This window comes from Hyla sarda, chromosome 1 (genome assembly GCF_029499605.1).
Source record: "Hyla sarda isolate aHylSar1 chromosome 1, aHylSar1.hap1, whole genome shotgun sequence".
Classification (NCBI taxonomy): Eukaryota; Metazoa; Chordata; class Amphibia; order Anura; family Hylidae; genus Hyla; species Hyla sarda.
This window is the reverse complement of record NC_079189.1, coordinates 56473806-56497222: the sequence shown is the minus strand read 5'-3', so window position 1 is coordinate 56497222 and position 23417 is coordinate 56473806. Positions and strand designations below refer to the sequence as shown.

Genomic DNA, 23417 nt, shown 5'->3' with positions numbered 1-23417 from the left:
AAGGTCTATCTAGCATATGACAATTAACAATGCAGTGCAATTGATGGATACACACATCAAATATATGTCTGGCGTCCAGGCGTTAATTACTATTGGTAATCTCGGATTGGGTTAGCGGTGTTCTTGCTGTGTAGTCGTGCGATAACATATAGTGGTTGAATCGTGTAATACAGTCTTGACAATTATAGTTTCATGTGAACAATAATGTAATGAAGGAAGAAATCGGCTAAGTGTCGGCGCATATGTTTTCGCGCAGCTCTTTGGTTCAGTGGCCGAAACTAACTAAGTACTCGCGCACATCTCTTTGCGCATCCGGACTGCGCATGCGCCCGAATCGGACGTTCGGGAGTCTATCAGTTAGCGCAGGAGAAATGGCGCACATACGTGGACGCCTCCGGCACCAATAAGGAGTCTAGAAGTACGAATGGATTCTGCTGGTTGTTCAAGAATGCTGTCAATCAAGTGAATATAGCAAGATGCATCCTGGTATAAATCCTATTGGCCAGGAGGTGATCAATCAATAGTCTGCATGGGATTGTGACCAATTAGATGTCATGATTATACAGGAAGTGACATGTTTCGATGATGTCAGAGACAGGAGGTTATATAAACCCCTGTAAGGCTTGTTTGCACGCCAGTTGCCTCTTAGCCCTTCATAAAGCCTGTGGCGAAACGTCGGGCGGGCGGGCAATGTGTTAGAATTTTAATGGTCTCACACTTGTAGATTGTGGACTGCAGCCACAATCTATCTTTTCAATTCATTTAAGATAGCATGCAGTGTCATGCCAATCAATGGATTATGGATTAATCTGTGTGAGGTTATTTTAATCTTGGCTCAATAAACGTTAAGTTTTATATCGGGTGGGAAATATAGGGTCTTAGTGATCGCTTAGCGGTCAAATGTAAATAACTGATGTCAACTTCCGACACCCTTTTAGGAGCGGCGCGAAGTTTGAGCATCACACTCCGGCTTGAAGAAGCGCAAACCAGCGCGAAACAATTTGCCAACTTGTCCCAGTGTGCCCCTGCCTCCGTCTATCCATGCCTGATGTATACTGAATAAACTCGTGGATGGGGAATGCATTTCGTTCTGGACTCTTCATTATTGCGCTGCAGATGGATCAGCTACTTATCCCCTAAAGTACATTTTTGAATTGGCCAGAACACACCCAAAATCTGTCCCAACAAAACTTTGCTTTGCATCCTGCCATTTCTCCCAACTGTTCTTTTTCTACCTGCTTGTAAGGTATGCCTACACTCACTTCCTAATTCCTTAAAGGGGTGCTCCGCCCCTAGAAATCTTATCCCCTATTAACGCATTACATTTTTCATTTTCACGGACCACTGTTCCAAAAATCTGCCAGACACCTGTGGGGCATAAATGTTCACTGCACCCCTTATTACATTCCGTGACCATGGGGTCACATGTAGGGGGGGGGTCCATTGTTCTGGCACTATGGGGGCTTTGTAAACACACGTGGCCTTCAACTCCAAAATCCCAATGGCACTCCTTCCCTTCTGAGCATTGTAGTACGGCCGCAGAGCACTTTACATCCACATATGGGGTATGTTCTTACTCAGAAGAAATGGGGTTACAAATATTGCGGGGCTTTTTTCCCCTATTTTGCCTTGTGAGAATCAAAAATTTAGGGTAACACAAGCATTTTAGTAAAAAAATTTTTTTTTCATTTTCTTATCCAACTTTAACAAAAATTCGTCAAACACCTGTGGGGTGTTAAGGCTCACTATACCCCTTAATTTGTTCCGTGAGGGGTGTAGTTTCCAAAATGGGGTCACACGTGGGTATTTTTTTGTGTTTATGTCAGAACCACTGTAACATCAGCCACCCCTGTGCAAATCACCAATTTATGCCTCAGATGTACATGGTGCGCTCTCACTCTTGAGCCTTGTTGTACGTCCGCAGAGCATTTTATGCCCACATATGGGGTATTTCCGTACTCAGGAGAAATTGTCTTACAAATTTTGGGGGTCTATTTTTCCTTTTACCTCTTGTGAAAATATAAAGTATGGGGCAACACCAGCATGTTAGTGTAAATGTTTTTATTTTTTTACACTAACAGGCTGGTGTAGACCCCAACTTTTCCTTTTTATAAGGGGTAAAAGGAGAAAAAGCCCCACAAAATTTGTAAAGCAATTGCTCCCAAGTACGGTGATACCCCATATGTGACACTAAACTGTTTCCTTGCAATACGACAGGGCTCTGAAGTGAGAGAGCGCCATGCACATTTGAGGACTAAATTAGGGATTGCATAGGGGTGGACATAGGGGTATTCTACGCCAGTGATTCCCAAACAGGATGCCTCCAGCTGTTGCTAAACTCCCAGCATGCCTGGACAGTCAGTGGCTATTTGGAAATGCTGGGAATTATTGTTTTGCAACAGCTGGAGGCTCCATTTTGGGATCAATGCCGTATGATACGTTTTTCATTTTTATTGGGGGGGGGGGGAAATGTAAGGGGGTATATATGTAGTGTTTTACCCTTTATTATGTGTTAGTGTAGTATTTTTAGGGTACATTCACATGGGTGGGGGTTTAGGGTGAGTTTGCCGCTAGGAGCTTGCGCTGCGGAGGAAAATTATCCCTAGCTCAAACTTGAAGCAGGTGTAAACCTGCCCATGTGAATGTACCCTGTACATTCACATGTGTGTGTGTGTGGGGGGGGGGGGGGGCAAACCTAAAGCTGTTGAAAAACTACAACTCCCAGCATGCAACACTTTTGCAACATCTGGAGGCACACTGGTTGGAAAACCTTCAGTTAGGTTCTGTAATCCAGCTCAGTATTTTCCAACCAGTGTGCCTCCAGCTGTTGCAAAACTGGAACTCCCAGCATGTACTGATCTGCACAGTGATTTCCAAACTGTACCCCTCTAAATCTTGCAATACTACAAATCCCCGCATGCCCAAACAACTGTCTGGGCATGCTGGAGTTGTAGTTTTGCAACATCTGGAGGGCTACAGTTTAGAGACCACTGTATAGTGGTCTCCAAACTGTAGCCCTTTATATGTTGCTAGGCAACAACTCACTGGCTTCCATAGGATTGCGCACCAGGGAGCCATATCTCACTGCCGCCAGCCCGCTAAGTGACCTCCGGCGCTGATCACCACTGGTTCCCCCGCTCTGCCAGGACAACAGTCGGTGGGCAGAGCGGGGAACCAAAATGTAACCCCCCCGCCCCAGAACTGCTATTGGTCAGTCGTATCTAACCGACCAATAGCAGGGATAAGAGGGGTGGCACCCCTGCCACCTTACTCCTATGCCTTCAGGGGGACGGGGGGATCCTACTTATTTTCCCGGTCACCGGAGACCCGTATGACCCGAAATCGCCACAGATCGCCGGTCTGAATTGAACTGATCGCTGACATGGGTGGTGGGTTCTCAGGACCCCCCCAGGGGTTTGCACGTGATGCCTGCTGAATGATTTCAGCAGGCAACTTGCTGGGTGTCCAACGGTTGCCTCGGCAACTGTACCAACCAGCATCAGCTGCTTCTCTCCCCACTGCATTATGCAGATCGTGCAGTAGAGAAGCTTTAGACACTTAAAAAAAAAACACACAATTTTTCACAGACAGAAATAAAATAAATGAGTTGAACAAGTCAAAGAACGGTTTAAAAACAGGGGAACTTTATTATTTATTAAAATGTTTGTGCAGGGGATTTTTGTAACCTTCCATCACTCACAAAGAGCGTACAGTAACTAACTCAGGACAGGAAAAACCTCCAGAGGGGAGGAAACCTGTAGGGAATCCATGGCTACTGTATTGCCCTTCCTCTGGGCATACTAAAGGAGGTTACCTCTATAATTTGGGCAAATGTGTCTGTGTATGTGCGTGATTCGAGGGTTTATGCCTTCATCCAACTTCTTGCTGTAAGTCCGGAAATATGTGCCTTATTACAACGTCTTGATAGTCCGGAAATGCTACTCCACATCCTGGAAATAGTGCATCTAAGATAGGAAAACAAAAGATAGATTATTTACATGCTTATTATAGAAATGCACATGGAACTGCACTAAAGACCTTTTGGACACAACAATGTGACACTTACCAATTACAGTGATGTATTTAACTTCACATTCCCGTTCCCTACAGTGTCCAGCATTGGCCAGTCACTGATGAAGAATGAGCAGGGGCAGTGCTATTTCTGCTCAGTGCTGCTCTCTGGTGGACAATGATTATGACTAGAGATGAGCGAACTTTTCAAAAATTCGATTCGGCCGATTTGCCGAATTCTCCGAAAAAGTTTGTTTCGATCCAAATTTTTTTGTGGCGAATCTATATTAAAAAAGGCTATTTCTAGCCTACATACAGCCTCTCTAGGGGTATAGAACACTTTGCTGTGTTCTAAAACGCATATGGCGTGTGCTGGGGTAGTGAAATAATACTGTTATTCAGAATAACATGCAGATTACCGGCATCACTTTTAGAATCACTTCCGCGCAGCAGCACAATGACAGAGCCTGGTGGTGGCATCAGTGTCGTTTGAAAGCTGTGATATTTCAAATATTTTTTTTATGTAGATAGTCACATAAAAATAAACAGCCAAAATGTTGTAAAAATGTTTTTAATAAAAAAAATATGTATTTATATATTTGGTGGCTCATTCCCTCTTAATATCTTTATATGAAAGGGTTTCTTCGAAACATAACATGGTCTATGCTTAGGTCAGGGCCTGAATGCTTGATGCTGAGAATCCAACAATTGGGACCGATCGGCACAAAGAAGAAGCAGCGGAGCTCTTGTAAGCATCATCAAATGGGACAATCTTATTTAGTCCATACCCTTGAGCTGCTCTGTCTTCTGTCAGGAAGATTGACCGATAAACTTTCACTAGCAGGTTGCTTCTTTTCTGTTAAAAATGTCTACAATAGCTTAAAGGGGTACTCCCGTGGAAAACTTTTTTTTTTTTTTAAATCAACTGGTGCCAGAAAGTTAAACAGATTTGTAAATGACTTCTATTAAAACATCTTAATCCTTCCAGTACTTATTAGCTGCTGAATTCTACAGAGGAAATGGTTTTCTTTTGTGAACACAGAGCTTTCTGCTGACATCATGACCACAGTGCTCTCTGCTGCCATCTCTGTCCATTTTAAGAACTGTCCACAGTAGGAGAAAATCCCCATAGCAAACATATGCTGCTCTGGACAGTTCCTAAAATGGACAGAGATGTCAGCAGAGAGCACTGTGGTCATGATGTCAGCAGAGAGCTCTGTGTTCCAAATAGAAAACCATTTCCTCTGTAGTATACAGACCCTTAGAAGTACTGGAAGGATTAAGATATTTTAATAGAAGTAATTTACAAATCTGTTTAACTTTCTGACACCAGTTAATTTAATTTAAAAAGTTTTCCACGGGAGTACCCCTTTAAATATGTCTTCTCCTGGAACAAATGTCTTTGATTATCTTGACAACAATCATTACAACATGGCAGAATTCAGGAAGCTTGAGAGATCTATGTTAGTCTACAGAAAAGAACATGGCCTCAGCAATCACTCACAGGGTAACCCATGACAAAGCTAATTGGGCAGGAATTAAAGGAGCCAGAAATATTCTATAAGCAAGAAAAACTATTACAAAATCATACTGTCAATAATGTTAGAATATGACATGATTCTGTAATCTAGGATATACACACATACTGGGATTTTAACATGTACAGATACCTCTGAAACGCTGCCTAAAACATGATGCATTGGCTCATAATAGTAATACTATATACCGTATCTAGATTAGATGTCACTTCACCTGTGGGCAGATGTCCTCCTATACTTCCTGTAACAGGAAACCACTCATAAAATTTTATATATACTTCGTACATTGCCTAGAATATATCACATATGCCCGTAAAGTGGGACAATAAAGATCATGTTCTTTCCTTAAAGGGGTACTCTGGTGGAGAAAAAAAAAATTCATATCAACTGGCTCCAGAAAGTTAAACATATTTAAAAATTACTTTGATTAATAAAATCTTAATCCTTCCAGTACTGTGCTATATGCTTCAGAGCAAATTGAGTTGTTTTTTCTGTCTGACCACAGTGCTCTCTGCTGACACCTCTGTCCATGTCAGGAACTGTCTGGAGCAGGAGAGGTTTGCTATGGGGATTTACTCTGGACAGTTCCTGATACTAACAGAGGTGGCAGCAGAGAGCACTGTGGTCAGACAGAAAAGAACAACTCAACTTTCTCAGTAGTATACAGCAGCTGATAAATTCTGGAAGGATTAAGATTATTTATTAGAAGTAAAATACAAATCTGTTTAACAGTTGATATGAAAAATTGTTTTCCACTGGGGTACCCCTTTATTGCAAAAGGCTTGCATATTGCACTTTCAGACATTCCCTGTTATTGCTTTGAATGTAAAATCTTCCCCCTAAAAATGTTATCTCATCCCACATAAATTAAGCCCCCAAACAATATGTCAGCGAAAAAATAAAAATTATGGCTCAGAATATGGTGATGCACAAAAATATAAAAAAATTTTTAACAAAAGAATGAGTAAATGAATCATAAAAAATGTATAAATTAGGGATTGCTATAATCATACTGACCTGAATAATAAAATGACCATGTCATTTATACCATATGGATAAAGGGAATTTGTTATCAGTGTCACCCACACCAACCTGTACTAGCTGGTAGTGTGTGTGTGACAGTGATAATATTGATACCTACTTTGTGCACGGGTGGAGTTCCAGGAGCACGCTGATATCACAGTCTGCTCACAGCTGCACTAAGTGAGGAAGCTGCAGTGGTGAAGTCAGTATGATCCTGGAGCGCCGCCTGTGCGATGAGGATATCGGGCGAACAGGACCACAGATTAGAGATAGGTAAGTATTGTTATCGTCAATGTCACCCGCACTACAAGCCTGCGCCAACAGGTTAGTGTGGATGTCACTGATGGCAGATTCCCTTTAACCCCTTAAGGACCAAGGGCGTACAGGTACGCCTTTGCTCCCTGGTACTTAAGGACCAAGGGCGTACCTGTACGCCCATGTGAATTTTGGTCCCTGCCGCGCGCCGGGCGGGGACTGGACCGGGGTGACTGCTGATATCGATCAGCAGGCACCCCGCGCCAATGCCCAGGGGGGTCATCAGATCCCCCCCCCATATAGTCGATCGCCGAAAATCGCAAGTGAATTCACACTTGCGATTTTCGGCTATTCCGGTGACGCGGGTCCGCTGACCCGGAGATACAAGGTGATCGGGGGTGTAGGATACACCCCCTATCACCCTCTGTATCTATGGGGAAGTGGCGATTTCGTCACCGCCCACCCCCCCCCAGGATCGCTGCTATTGGCCGACCAATGGCAGCCGGCAGGGGAGGGGTTAACGGCCCCTTCTCGCGGCTCTGCTTGCTCCCTGAGTTCATTCAGCCGCCAAAGCTGCGAGAAGGAGCCAGGGACCCCCCTTCTGTGAAGATCGGAGCCCCTCACAGAGGAAGACCCCCTTAGAGCAGGGAGAGAGTACAGCCCCAGGGACAGGTAGGGTTAACCAGTAAAATAAAGTAAAAAAAAAGTGTAAAAAAAAGTTAAACATTTTTTCCCCCCCCCCCTGACCCCCTAATAGGACCTAAAGGGTCCGCCACAATTTTTTTTAGTGTGACCCGGGCCCTATTAGGCCATTTTTTATTTTTTTTGGCCGCAGCGCTTTTTTTCCCCCCCATACAGTTAGTTACACCAATCACACACATTACATACTCACCCCCCCCCTCACACACACACACCCACCACCCCCGCCATCAACCCCCCCCCCCCCCCACCACCGTAGAAAAAAGGCGATGGCTCGCCAGGCATTTTCGGCAGCGAAGGCATACGCTTTTCTTGCCTCCAAATCCGAATTTGTCAGTGAGGACGATGAAGATCCTACATTGCTGTGTTCTTCATCGTCGTCCTCATCATCTAGTACTGATGATGAGTCACCTATACGGCGGCGGAGACGCCGCCAGGCGAGGCCACGCACCCCCCATGATAGTGGCCCAGTGGCCGGCACTAGTGCGAGTGGTGATGCTGCTCGTACTAGGAGTCCGACCCCCCAGACAAGTTTACCGGAGCCCCCTTCCGGTGAACCGGTCAGGAGACCCCCAGCAGCTTAACAGCCACGGGTTCCAGAATTTGTTGGCGACTCCGGATTGACAATTCTGGATTCACTGAAATTTACTATTTCAGTTATTTTTTCAGTGACAATTTTGTCAATCACATGGTGGAGCAGACGAATCTGTACGCCAGGCAGTTCATCGCCCACCACCCTGATTCTGTTTTGGCCAGGCCCAATGAATGGTACGGCATTGATGCAGCAGAGATGAGGACATTTTGGGGCCTCTTGCTGCACATGGGCCTGGTCAAAAAACCAAGTGTCAGACAGTACTGGAGCAGGGACATCCTCTACCAGACCCCGCTTTACAGTATGGTCATGGCACGGAGGCGGTTCGAGGCCATTCGGAAATGCCTGCATTATGCAGATAATGCGGCATATCCGCCCCGAGGTGATCCCGCCCATGACCGGCTTTACAAAGTGAGGCCGGTCATCGATCACTTTGGGGCCAAATTTTTGGAGGCCTACGTACCCTTCAGGGAGCTCTCGGTTGGTGAGTCTCTTATCAGTTTTAAGGGGAGACTCATCTTCCGCCAGTATATTCCCTCGAAGCGGGCGCGGTATGGCTTGAAGCTCTATAAACTTTGTGAGAGTACCTCCGGGTACACTCTCAAGTTTAGAGTGTATGAGGGACGAGATTCCCGTATTGAACCCCCAGATTGTTCCCCCACTCTGGGTGTTAGCGGAAAAATCGTTTGGGAGCTTGTGCACCCTTTGCTGGATAAGGGTTACCACGTGTACGTGGACAATTTTTATACCAGTATCCCTCTGTTCACATCCCTTGCTGTCAGATCCACGTCCGCTTGTGGGACCGCGCGGAAAAACCAGAGAGGCCTCCCTCTAAATTTTCTGCAGACACCTATGCCCAAGGGTGAGTCCCGTGCCCTTACCCATGAAAACCTGTTGCTGGTCAGGTATAAGGATAAGAGGGATGTCGTTATGCTGACCACTATTCATGGTAACGACAGCTCACCTGTCCCTGTGCGAGGTACCACAACACCGGTCCTCAAGCCCGATTGTATTCTGGACTACAATCGGTATATGGGGGGAGTTGATCTTTCTGATCAAGTCCTCAAGCCATACATGGCCATGCGGAAAACACGGGTATGGTACAAAAAAGTTGCGGTCTACTTGGTACAGATTGCCATGTACAACGCTTTTGTACTGTCCCAGTACGCTGGCAACACAGGGACATTCCTCCAGTTCCAAGAAGAAGTCCTAAAGGTCCTGATCTTTGGTGACCGGGAAAGAGCAGGCCGGACTTCCCAAGGAACTAGAGTTATAGGTGCCAGGATCGTCCCAGGCCAACACTTTCCAGGTGAAGTCCCCCACACTGGAAAGAAGGGACGATCCCAGAAAAAATGCAACAGTATGTAACAGGAGGGGGATTCGGAAGGACACCACCACTTAAAAACTGCTTCAGGGAGTATCACACTTCCCTGCAGTACTAAATTTTCCCTTTTCATTTTAATTTTCCATAATTTGACCCCAATGTACCTGAGTACATTCCAAATTTTAACACCATAAAACCACTAAATTGCCCAAAGAAAACTCATCTAAAAAAAAAAAACTGATAAGACCTCTGGGGGTATTTTTTTTCTCTGGGTCATGGGTCACTGAGTCACTATCATCGGGGACATTTTTTGTTGCCTCAAATGCGCAGCGCTCTCTCTCCACCTGAGCGGGGTGCGCATTTGAGGCAACAGGTTAGGGACGGCCACACACGTCACATTCCCAGAATGATGATTCAGAGCATAGGGTTTGGGGCGGGCATATTTTTTAGTTTTGGCTATGCTCTGGGTCATCATTCTGGGAACATAACCTGTTTTATAATTTTATGTCCCACTGTACCCATTTTAGTTATTTAGTGTACCCCAGTTATATACCCCATGTAATGCCCCTTGAGGGGGTTCCCACTGTTCTTGCTCCATAGGCAACGGGGAAGCTCAAGGCTCCTGAATGCGACCTGCTCCTCTCAGACCAGCGTGCAAGCTGTTTACGCCCAGACTTGAGGTATGTCCTTACTCCAAAGAAATGTATTTACAAACTTACGGTGACATTTTTTCCTTTTACCACTTGTGAAAATGAAAAATTTGGGGTAACCCCAGCATTTTAGTGTAAAAAAATCCAATTTTTCATTTTCATGTCCCACTTCATGAACATTTATCAAACACCTGTGGGGTGTTAAGACTCACTGTACCCCTTGTTATGTTCCTTGAGGGATGTAGTTACCGAAATAGCATGTCTTGTGTTTTTTTTTTGCTGTCCTGGCACCATAGGGGCTTCCTAAATGCGACATGCCCCCGAGCAAAATTTGCTCTCAAAAAGCCAAATATGACTCCTTCTCTTCTGAGCATTGTAGTTCGCCCGTAGTGCACTTCAGGTCAACTTATGGGGTACCTCCATACACAGAAGAGATGGGGTTACAAATTTTGGGGGGTATTTTCTGCTATTAACCCTTGCAAAAATGTGAAATTTGGGGGGAAACACACATTTTTGTGAAAAAAACATTTTTTTTTTACATATGCAAAAGTCGTGAAACCCCTGTGGGTTATTAAGGCTCACTTTATTCCTTGTTACGTTCCTCAAGGGGTGAAGTTTCCAAAATGGTATGCTATGTGTTTTTTTTTTTGCTGTTCTGGCACCATAGGGGCTTCCTAAATGCGACATGCCCCCCGAGCAAAATTTGCTCTCAAAAAGCCAAATATGACTCCTTCTCTTCTGAGCATTGTAGTTCGCCCGTAGTGTACTTCAGGTCAACTTATGGGGTACCTCCATACTCAGAAGAGATGAGGTTACAAATTTTGGGGGGTATTTTCTGCTATTAACCCTTGCAAAAATGTGAAATTTGGGGGGAAACACACATTTTAGTGAAAAAAAAATGTTTTTTACATATGCTAAAGTCGTGAAACCCCTGTGGGGTATTAAGGCTCACTTTATTCCTTGTTACGTTCCTCAAGGGGTCTAGTTTCCAAAATGGTATGCCATGTTTTTTTTTTTTTTGCTGTTCTGGCACCATAGGGCCTTCCTTCCATGCCCCCCAAAAACCATTTCAGAAAAACGTACTCTCCAAAATCCCCTTGTCGCTCCTTCCCTTCTGAGCCCTCTACTGCGCCTGCCGAACAATTTACATCGACATATGAGGTATGTGCTTACTCGAGAGAAATTGGGCTACAAATACAAGTATACATTTTCTCCTTTTACCCCTTGTAAAAATTCAAAAATTGTGTCTACAAGAACATAACAAATGAATAAGAAATAAGTTCTCTCAGCTCACCTCCTCCACGGTCTGCAAGGACTTGAGCCCGGCCAGGCTTAGAACTTGTAAGTAAATGAAGAAAGGTAGTCCAGCAGTCCCTTAAAACGTAGATCCTTTATTTCACTTTTCTTTAAAAATACAAAGCACACACCATCCACCTTCACCTGGTCAGCAAACAACTCCTATGGACGCGTTTCGAACGCATGCGCGTTCTTGATCAAGAACGCGCATGCGTTCGAAACGCGTCCATAGTAGTTGTTTGCTGACCAGGTGAAGGTGGATGGTGTGTGCTCTGTATTTTTAAAGAAAAGTGAAATAAAGGATCTACGTTTTAAGGGACTGCTGGACTACCTTTCTTCATTTATCTACAAGAACATGCAAGCGTAAAAAATGAAGATTGTGAATTTTCTCCTTCACTTTGCTGCTATTCCTGTGAAACACCTAAAGGGTTAAAACGCTGACTGAATGTAATTTTGAATACTTTGGGGGGTGCAGTTTTTATAATAGGGTGTTTTATGGGGTATTTCTAATATGAAGACCCTTCAAATCCACTTTAAACCTGAACTGGTCCCTGAAAAATTGGGAGTTTGAAAATGTTGTGAAAAATTGGAAAATTGCTGCTGAACTTTGAAGCCCTCTGGTGTCTTCCAAAAGTAAAAACTTGTCAATTATATGATGCAAACATAAAGTAGACATATTGGAAATGTGAATAAAAATGTTTTGGGAATATCCATTTTCCTTACAAGCAGAGAGTTTCAAAGTTAGAAAAATGCTAAATTTACAATTTTTTCATAACATTTGGGGATTTTTCACCAAGAAAGGATGCAAGTTACCACAAAAATTTACCACTGTGTTAAAGTAGAATATGTCACGAAAAAACAATCTCGGAAAAAGAATGATAAGTAAAAGCATTCCAGAGTTATTAATGTTTAAAGTGACAGTGGTCAGATGTTCAAAAAGCGCTCTGGTCCTAAGGTGTAAAATGGCCTGGTCCTTAAGGGGTTAATACTGTGAAAATTTGTTAATACTGCTTCAATAAATATTAAATACAAAGTTATCAAAATGACATATGTAACCCTAAAATTGTACCTCAAAAAACATATCTAAATTGTACCTAAAAAAGTTACGTTTCTCAGAATATGCGAATTACAAACACAATTTTTTTAAACAAAAATATCTTTTATGTGATACATGTAAAATACCATGAAAAAGTATGTAAATTTGGTATTGCCATAATCCTAAACTACAACAAAAAACATGGTCTCAAATGGCTGGAGGTGCTCAACCCCAAATGTGGTTGTGCATTTATACTGGGGGAGCAGATCCTGCCCTTGTAGTGCATTGCTAGGGGTGATCCCCAGCATAAAAATGCATACAATGGAGAATGCCTGCAGCGGACTACAAGTGCCACAATAGAATCCTACACCAGATAGACGATGTGGATGTGTAACAAGTAGAACAATACAATACAAGAATTTAGGTGCAATACTGTGGTAGATGTATACAATGACATTGGTTATCCCTCAACACTGATGTTAAAATTGAGACATTCACCAGTATATCCTTATATGAAGGACATACCAGAGCCCGCACACCAACGCCAAGGTATCTCAAATAGGAGATGTATGGCAAACTTCGAGGAGGATAGGAATAGGCATGCCTGATGAAACCGCGCAAGCGCGGTGAAACGCGTCGCATTGGATTAAATCTGTTCGTTACACACCTGGCTCCATCGTCTCCTCCTTGGTCAGTGCCGAAATTCCTATCCTCCTCGAAGTTTGCCATACATCTCCTTACTGTTTTTAGGAAGGCTGCAGACCAGGATCATCTTATCAAACGCATATCCTGGTTGTGTGGGAGTGCACACAACCTGGCAGGGTGAGCCTTTACCTTTTCCCTCCCCTCCCACACACCTGTGATCCCGTTGATTCTCCACAAGGGAGCGCCTGTTTTTCTTTGTTTTACAAGGTTTCTCAAATGCCACGGGACCTAACGCTAAACCTACCTGTGCGTGATAAGCAAAACAGGGGCCAGTGGGCAATTATGGCCACATTAGGTCGATTCACAGAGTCCTCCCAGGTACCCTCAAGCGTGGCTAAGCACACATACAATGGGAGGAGGGAGGCAAACTGCAAACCCCAGTTGGCTAATATAGGTGCATGGCACTTGTAGTCCGCTGCAGGGATCCTCCATTGTATGCATTTTTATGCTGGGGATCGCCCCTAGCAACAGACTACAAGGGCAGGATCTGCTCCCCCAGTATAGATGCACAACTGTGTTTGGGGTTGAGCACCTCCAGCCATTTGAGACCACATTTTTTGTTGTTGTTTAAATTTTGTACTTGGAGGTGTGTAAACTCCATATGTAATGCGCCTTGAACATTATCCAGGCAGCATCAAGGTAGCACCTGTGAGGCCATGCACCTATATTAGCCAACTCAGGTGGGGTTTTCAGTTTGCCTCCCTCCTCCCATTGTATGTGTGCTTAGCCACGCTGGAGGGTACCTGGGAGGGCTCTGTGAATCGACCTAATGCGGCCGTAATTGCCCACTGTTCTCTGTTTTGCTTATCATGCAAAGGTAGGTTTAGCGCTAGGTCCCGTGCCATTTGAGAAACCTTGGCGTTGGTGTGCGGGCTCTGGTATGTCCTTCATATAAGGCTATACTGGCGAATGTCTCCATTTTAACATCAGTGTTGAGGGATAGCCAATGTCACTGTATACATCTACCACAGTAGTGCACCTAAATTCCTGTATTCTATTGTTCTAATTGTTACACATCCACACTGTCTATCTGGTGTATGATTCTATTGTGGCACTTGTAGTCCGCTGCAGGCATCCTCCATTGTATGCATTTTTATGCTGGGGATCGCCCCTAGCAACAGACTACAAGGGCAGGATCTGCGCCCCCAGTATAAATGCACAACCACATTTGGGGTTGAGCACCTCCAGCCATTTGAGACCACGTTTTTTGTTGTTGTTTAAATTTTGTACTTGGAGGTGTGTAAACTCCATATGTAATGCGCCTTGAACATTATCCAGGCAGCATGAAGGTAGCACCTGTGAGGCCATGCACCTATATTAGCCAACTCAGGTGGGGTTTTCAGTTTGCCTCCCTCCTCCCATTGTATGTGTGCTTAGCCATGCTGGAGGGTACCTGGGAGGACTCGAATCGACCTAATGGGGCCGTAACTGCCCACTGGCCCCTGTTTTGCTTATCACGCACAGGTAGGTTTAGCGCTAGGTCCCGTGCCATTTGAGAAACCTTGGCGTTGGTGTGCGGGCTCTGGTATGTCCTTCATCTAAGGATATACAGGCGAATGTCTCAATTTTAACATCAGTGTTGAGAGATAGCCAATGTCACTGTATACATCTACCACAGTAGTACACCTAAATTCCTGTATTGTATTACCATAATTCTACTGACTTGCAGAGTAAAGTTAACATTAAGTTTTAGAGCCAAAGCCAGAAATAAATCCAGCAGGAAGAAGTAGAAGTCCTTCCGTTACATTTCACATTCCTTTTGTCTCCATTTTTAGGCTGGGTTCACACTCAGAGCATGGATTAAGAGCATCATGGGCCTTGTGCCCATTTTGATAAGCCAACAAGTGGGTCGCAGTGCGACTCCATTTACTATGTGCGACACTGTATGATACACAGTGTGACATGGGTAAGTAGCCAGGTAGGTAGTTAGGTAGGTTATTAGCTAACTAAGTTGGAAGCCAAGTAGGTAGGTAGCCAGCTAATTTGGTTATTTGCTAGTTAGGTAAGTAGCTAGGTAGATAACCAGTAAGGTAGGCAGCTAGATAGCCAGGTAGGTAGGTAGATGGCCAGGTAGCTGTGTGGATTACATTTTTTGCACTATGAGCTGTAGTTTTTAGCGCTACCACTTTTACATACATGTGACTTTTTTTTACCACTTTTAATAATGTTTTTCTGGGATGTAATGTGACCAAAAATCAGCAATTTTGGTGTTTGGAATTCACCATGCAGGATCAGGAAAATCATAATTTAATAGTTTGGAAAATTACACACCTAATGATACCAAATATTAGGGATGTCCCGATACCATTTTTTTAAGACCGAGTACGAGTACCGATACTTTAATTCTAGTACTCGCCGATACCATGTACGAGTACTTTTATTTTAAAGGGAATCTGACAGCAGGGTGATGCGGTTTCTGGCGCTGTTTACCGTGCTGATATGAGGGGTCCTTGTTGTGTACAATGGAGGTGGCTGCTGTAGTATGAGCCAAGATTTCTCTCTTCTCCATTGGACAGAACAGGGAATTTGCATTGATGGTGAGACCGATGACCACATGGTGAGCAGCGATAGAGACCGGGTCACCTGCAATATCTACCTATAAAGTCAAGTTAGTGCAGGTGACTCTCTTGTAAGATTGTCTTTAATAGTAGGTAGTATCCCCTTGCAGACATTAGCAGCAGCCCCCCGGCAGTCATTAGAAGCAGCCCCCCCTATAGACTGCAGGCCCCCTTGTAGACAGCAACCCCCCTTGTAGACAGCAGCCCCCCTATAGACTGCAGCCCCCCCTTGTAGACAGCAGCCCCCCCCTTTAGACAGTGGGCCCTGTTTAGACAGCAGCAGGGCCCCCCCGTTTAGACAGCAGCAGGGCGCGCCATTTAGGCAGCAGCAGGGCCCCTCGTTTAGACAGCAGCAGCAGGGTCCCCTGTTTAGACAGCAGAAGCAGGGCCCCCTTTAGACAGCAGCAGCAGGGCCCCCCGTTTAGACAGCAGCAGGGCCCCCCGTTTAGACAGCAGCAGCAGGGCCCCCCTTTAGACAGCAGCAGCAGGGCCCCCTTTAGACAACAGCAGCAGGGCCCCCCTTTAGACAGCAGCAGCAGGGCCCCCCTTTAGACAGCAGCAGCAGGGCCCAGCTCACCTGCGGCTGTCCTCCGTCGGGTGCTACCGCTCCACTGCCCCGTTCTTCCATCCTCCCAGTCCGCATCATAGCGTCCTATGGAGGAGCATGGGACATATACGTCACTCCGCTTCCTCCGTAGCGTTACGCTGGGCGCAGGGGAGGAGGCGGAGTGACGTGTGTGTTACATGCTCCTCCATGGAACACTATGAAGTGGACGGGAGGACCGGAGAACGGGGCAGCAGAACGGCACCAGGTATCGGACATGGTATCGGGGACATTAAACGAGTCCCCGATACCATGTAAATGGCTAGTATCGGTATCGGGACATCCCTACCAAATGTTTATTTTTTTACAGTATTTTTTTTTTTTAAATGGGAAAAGGGGGGTGATTTAAATTGTTATTGAGGGGATTTTTTCATATTTTTGAAAAAGAAATGTTTACTTTTTTTTCTCTTTTACATTTTTTTTGGCCCCTAGTGGCCTATCATAAGCCATCAGTAGATAGCTTACATAGATCAATGTAATGCTATTGCATTAAATTGACCTTTGTTATCAGCATTTGATTACCAAGGGCTACCTGAGGCAGTCTTAAGCAATCACCAAGTAGTCCCCGTTCTTCCAAAGCAACCCATCTGCAGCCTGCAATTACATTGTAGAGGTGTCAGCAGAGAATACTGTGGTCAGACAGAAAAGAAATTCAAAAAGAAAAGAACTTCCTCTGTAGTATACAGCAGCTGATAAGTCCTGGAAGGATTAAGATTTTTAAATAGAAGTCATTTACAAAAGTGTTTAACTTTCCGGCACCAGTTGATTTAAAAAATAAATTAATAAAAATAATTCCACTGGAGTACATATTTAATGTTATTACAAATTACAATTGGCACATGCCAGTCTCCCACTTTTTTTTTTTTTACCAAATATTAAAGGGGAAATTTTACCAAAATTTAAAGGGAAGGTACATGAGGTCCTTTGTATCCACAGACAGTTCAGGTCAACAACACCAAATAAGTTTAGGCTGACTTATCAGTGATTTGTATTTGTCCCTCTGGAGCTCCAGTGCCTGGGGCTGTATTTATGTAAGATACAAAAAGGACTCCACTTTACTCACACTTGAGTAATTTGTGACATGACAAAAAATTGACAAAAAAATGATGGCAATACAATACAAATATTTTACTGCTTTGCCATCTGCTCAGAGTAAAAGATGTTCTGATTCACAGTGACAATGGTGAGGGCCATCATTTCTTTATATTTTATTTGCTGAAATTTGTTTAACCTCTAGGCAAGTGAAGTGATACACAAGGCCGGTCAGTGCTTTGGGCTTTACCATTCAGTGATGAAGTATATTAGTTTAATATGTTTCTGACTGAATTGTTTGACTGTGAGGAGTATGAGGGTCCTGTAATGGAATCAGTTTGCCTTTTTATGGGTGGTCTAAACAAACAGTTTTCCTATTCCTTGTCTGTCGGCGGTTCCCTTAACCCCTTAACGATGAAGGACGTAAATGTACATCCTGGTGAGGTGGTACTTAACGCACCAGGACATACATTTACGTCCTAAGCATAACCGCGGGCATCGGAGCGATGCCCGGATCATGCGTAGCAAGTCCCGGCTGTTGATCGCAGCCTGGGACCCGCCGGTAATGGCGGACACCCGCGATCCCGCGGATGTCTGCCATTAACCCCTCAGATGCAGTGATCAATACAGATCACGCATCTGCAGCATCGCGGTCAGTTAAATGGATGATCGCATCGCCCGCAGCGCTGCCGCGACGATCCGATCATCCAGCATGGCAGACGGAGGTCCCCTCACCTGGCTCCGCTGCCTTCCGGGAGTCTTCTGCTCTGATCTGCCTTCCCGCAGACCAGAGCAGAAGATGACCGATAACCCTGATCAGTGTATTGTCCTATACATAGCACTGAACAGGATTAGCAATTGAATGATTGCTTTAAATAGTCCCCTATGGGGACTATTAAAGTGTAAAAATAAAAGTAAAAGTAAAAAAAATGTGAAAAACCCCCTCCCCCAATAAAAACGTAAATTGTCCCATTTTCCCTATTTCACCCCCAAAAAGTGTTAAAAAAATATTTTGTATACATATTTGGTATTGCCGCGTGCGTAAATATCTGAGCTATTAAAATAAGATGTTAATGATACCGTACGGTGAACGGCGTGAACGTAAAAAAAAAAAAAAAAGTCCAAAATAGCTGCTTTTTTATAACATTTTATTCCCCAAAAAATGAATTTAAAATAAATTTAAAGTTTTATATAAGCAAATATGGTATCAATAAAAAGTACAGATCACGGCGCAAAAAATGAGCCCTCATACCGCTGCTTATACGGAAAAATGAAAAAGTTATGGGTCTTCAAAACAGGGGGATTTTAAACGTACTAATTTGGTTAAAAAGTGTGTGATTTTTTTTAAGCGCAACAGTAATAGAAAAGTATGTTATCATGGGTATCATTTTAATTGTATTGACCCAAATAATGAAGAACACATGTCATTTTTACTGTAAATTGTACGGCGTGAAAACGAAACCTTCCAAAATTAGCAAAATTGCGGTTTTCTTTTTAATTTCCCCACACAAATAGTATTTTGTTGGTTGCGCCATACATTTTATGGTAAAGTGAGTGATGGCATTTCAACGGACAACTGGTCATGCAAAAAACAAGCCCTCATACTAGTCTGTGTATGAAAATATAAAAGAGTTAGGATTTTTTGAAGGCGAGGAGGAAAAATCGAAAACATAAAAATAAAATTGTCTGCGTCCTTAAGGCCCAAATGGGCTGCGTCCTTAAGGGGTTAAACAGACCCCTAGGAGGTCCTGTAGTGTCAAGGGTGGGCTCCATTACTGATCCCATTTTAGCAGTTTATATATACTTACAACAATTTATATTGGAGGCAGCAGGGGCGGACACAGACAGCAGAGGGCCCCTGTGCCCCCTCCCCCAGCACTGTGCCCCCTCATGTACCTAGACCCCACCGGAGGGCCTCCACTTACCCCGCGCGTGTAGTGTCGCCACTTGCCTTGTCCACCACAGGTGGATGGAACGGCTCCTAAGGTGGGCTCCGGGTGGCCCCTGTCCCTCTCAGTGTGCCGCCCAGTGAGTACTCCCCCGGGTCAGCCGGACCTGTATCTAGCTGGGAGGCAGAGGGCAGTGCTCCCCTTTACATTCGCACCCCTGGACTTAGCACGACACCCCTTGGCACCCCCTGGTTCCTTGGCTTCTTATCCTTAGTGATAGAAGTGACTTACAGGCAGGGCCAGACTGGGACCAAAAATAGGCCCAGGCATTTTAAAATAAACAGCCCATTTTTATGGTGGGGGTCTGACTCATGGGACCCCCACCAATCACCTTGGTTCAAGTGGCTCCCCAGATGTTGGAAAGCTGCAACTCCCATCATGTCTGAAGTGACTACAGCTGATGGGACAGTCAGGAGACTACACAATGATATCAGTGACTACAGCTCTGATGGGACAGTTAGGAAAATACACAATGATATCACTGACCTGTGTGAAGTCTTATCTGTTGTCTTTACTTTTCATCATTGGTTCCTTAATTTGTCAGTAGATCCTCATCCTCTGTATGATGACAATAATCATTATAACCTTGCCAAATACTGTACCCCCTGAATATAATACTGCCAACCACTGTACCCCCGAATATAATACTGCCAAATACTGTACCCTTGAATATAATACTGCCAACCACTGTACTCTATTAATATAATACTGCCAACCACTATACACCACTGAATCACCCCATACACCCCACGCACTCCATCCTCAGTCTCCTCATCACCCCATACACCCCACACAACCCATCCTCAGTCTCCTTATCTCCCCCATACACCCCACGCACCCCATCCTCAGTCTCATCCCCCCATACACCCCACACAACCCATCCTCAGTCTAATCATCACCCCCATACACCCCATGCACCCAATCCTCAGTCTCATCACCCCATACACCCCACACAACCCATCCTCGGTCTTCTCATCACCCCATACACCCCGCACACTCCATCCTCGGTCTCCTCATCACCCCCATATACCCCATCCTCAGTCTCCTCATCACCCCATACACCCCACGCACCCCATCCTCAGTCTCATCACCCCCATACACGCCACGCACCCCATCTTCAGTCTCATCACCCCATACACCCCATACAACCCATCCTCGGTCTCCTCATCACCCCATACACCCCATCCTCAGTCTCCTCATCACCCCATACACCCCACACACCCCATTTTCAGTCTCCTCATCACCCCATACACCCCACACACCCCATCCTCAGTCTCCTCATCACCCCATACACCCAATGCACTCCATCCTCAGTCTCCTCATCACCCAATGCACTCCATGCTCAGTCTCCTCATCACCCCATACACCCCATGCACTCCATCCTCAGTCTCCTCATCACCCCATGCACTCCATCCTCAGTCTCCTCATCACCCCATGCACTCCATCCTCAGTCTCCTCATCACCCCATGCACTCCATCCTCAGTCTCCTCCTCACCCCATGCACTCCATCCTCAGTCTCCTCATCACCCCATGCTCTCCATCCTCAGTCTCCTCATCACCCCATGCACTCCATCCTCGGTCTCCTCATCACCCCATGCACTCCATCCTCAGTCTCCTCATCACACCATACACCCCACACACCCCATCCTCAGTCTCCTCATCACCCCATACACCCCACGCACTCCATCCTCAGTCTCCTCATCACCCCATGCACTCCATCCTCAGTCTCATCATCACCCCCATACACCCCATGCACTCCATCCTCAGTCTCCTCATCACCCCATACACCCCATGCACTCCATCCTCAGTCTCCTCATCAACCCATACACCCCATGCACTCCATCCTCAGTCTCCTCATCACCTCATACACCCAATGCACTCCATCCTCAGTCTCCTCATCACCCCATGCACTCCATCTTCAGTCTCCTCATCACCCCATGCACTCCATCCTCATCACCCCATACAACCCATGCACTCCATCCTCAGTCTCCTCATCACCCCCATACACCCCACACACTCCATCCTCAGTCTTCTCATCACCTCATATACCTTAAGCACCTCATCAGTATTACACAGCTGACCCCCCCCCCCAGTCCTTCTCATCAACATTAAACCCCCTAATCACTACACCCCTGACCCCCCTTCTGGTCCTCCTTATCAACACTACGCTCTCCCAGACCCCCAATCCTTCTTATCATTACACCACCAACATCTTCAACACCCCTCCTGTCCTCTTCATCATCATTACAATCCCCTCCCCAAACCCCCCAACCCCCCACCGCCCTGCACCCGACCGTCACTCTCCTCACCTTAACTGCTCAGGGATGCGGCCGTGTGAGGCGGGAGGGTTTGCTGCTCCTGTCGCTTCTGCCGGGGTAGGAGGCCATGACACGTGACGTCAGGGGCTTGGAACAGACGTCCGTACCTGCTCGGGGCACGTCTGTTCCCATCAGCCCCTGGCCTGTCCGTCTCGCCCGGCCGGTTTAAAGGTAAATAACTGCTGTCAGCGGCAGGTCCGGGACCTGTTGCTGCAGCATTTAGTATGAAGTACTGGCAGGGGGCCCTGCAGGGGCCCAAACTGTGAGGCCCAGGCTGTGACCTGGGCTACTAGGTGGGCCCTCTAACACGCTGGGCCGCTGTGCAGCCGAACCGGCTGAACAAGTGATATGTCCGCCCCTGGGAGGCAGTGGATTTTGTGTTGTGTAGTAATTCCTTCAGATTTAATGGAGAGTGGTGACCTTGCTGTAGGATCACAATAGTTTTAGTCAGGAAAGTAGCTATGATCTCTGTGCAGATGATTTTGGTTACTCCCCATCCCAAAAAAAAAACAGTTTTTAAAGACTCCACTAGAGTACGCTGCAGATCTTTATAAAGAAATATTATTTTGCTACATGTTATAGGACAGCACAGTATTGGTTCAGATGGAAAAAACCTTTCAACCCGCAAGAAGATAAGATTCCTGTCACCCAGAACAAAGACTAGTGCATGATCTGTATACTGGGATTTGTAGTTCTACAGCCTAAACACTAAAGCTATGTTCACACGCCAGAATTTCCATGGGGAATTCTGCATTGGAATTCTGCACAGAGATTCCGCAGCAGCAGAGTTCCATTGATTTCAATAGGATTCTGCTGCCCTGTGCAGGAAATGCATTGCCATCTATTGTATAACATTGCACATTTCTGTTTGCTCTATAAGGGTTAATCAACCATTTCTCAAGCTTACTGTTCTAATATATTACTTGAAGTTTAAAAGTTGTGTCCACCATGTGTCAAGACCTACACATTACCAACTATTAGTGACAAACAGTACCCACATAGTATCATATTGTGTCAACACTATGCCATGCTGTGAACACATTTTGCCATATTCTATACACACAGTGTCAAAAAGTGCCCCAATAGTGCCAAATATTGTCTACTGCACACCAAAGAATGCCACCACACTGTGTCCAAATAAAGCCATTGAGATGGGGAGGAAAAGTTACTGAGGTCTTTTTAAAAATGAAAGAAGAAATCTGATTGGTTGCTATGGGCAACAGTGTAAATTTCCCTGTGCACACATTTTGCAGCCAATAACCAGAATATTCTATGCTTATATGTAGAACCATACAGAGCACACATGGGAAGATTCATCAAAGCCTGTGCAGAGGAAAAGTTGCCCAGTTGCCCATAGCAACCAATCAGATCGCTTCTTTCATTTTTAACAAGGCCTCTGCAAAATGAAAGAAGCAATCTGATTGGTTGCTATGGGCAACTGGGCAAACTTTTCCTTCACACTAGTTTTTATAAATCTCCCCCATAATGTAGTCTGTCTACTAAAAATGGTGTCAAAAATTGGCGGACCTGGCCCATCCATGGTGTTATCTATTTTAAAAGAGAAAAATAACTACCATTAAGTCTAAGTGGGCTCCAAATGCAAGAGGCTTTGCTCAGTTTTTGTAAATAAAGTTTATTCACTGTATAATGAAAGGTTACATAACTTTTTAATATATTTGTTTTAATTGTTGCTGGTTTGCCATGAGAAGTGACAAGGGAAACTACCGTATCTAACTGTCACGATGCCGGCTGGCAGGAGGTGGATCCTCTGTGCCAGAGAGGGATGGCGAGGACCGTGCTAGTGGACCGGTTCTAAGACACTACTGG

General features: G+C 45.1%; 1 protein-coding gene across 4 annotated transcripts in view; it reads left to right on the top strand.

Moving 5' to 3' along the window:
- LOC130353761 (uncharacterized) overlaps positions 1-23417 on the top strand; it is a 110288-nt gene that overhangs the window by 39324 nt on the left and 47547 nt on the right. Inside the window, exon 2 of one of the 4 annotated variants that reach the window (XM_056555089.1) lies at positions 10043-10122. The exons of 2 other annotated variants lie outside the window; for them this stretch is intronic. The gene's annotated coding sequence lies outside the window, so the exon portion shown is untranslated. Of the gene's footprint in view, positions 1-10042; positions 10123-21707; positions 21762-23417 lie in introns of those variants that run through there. One more of the 4 variants, XM_056555088.1, reaches the window with a different exon arrangement.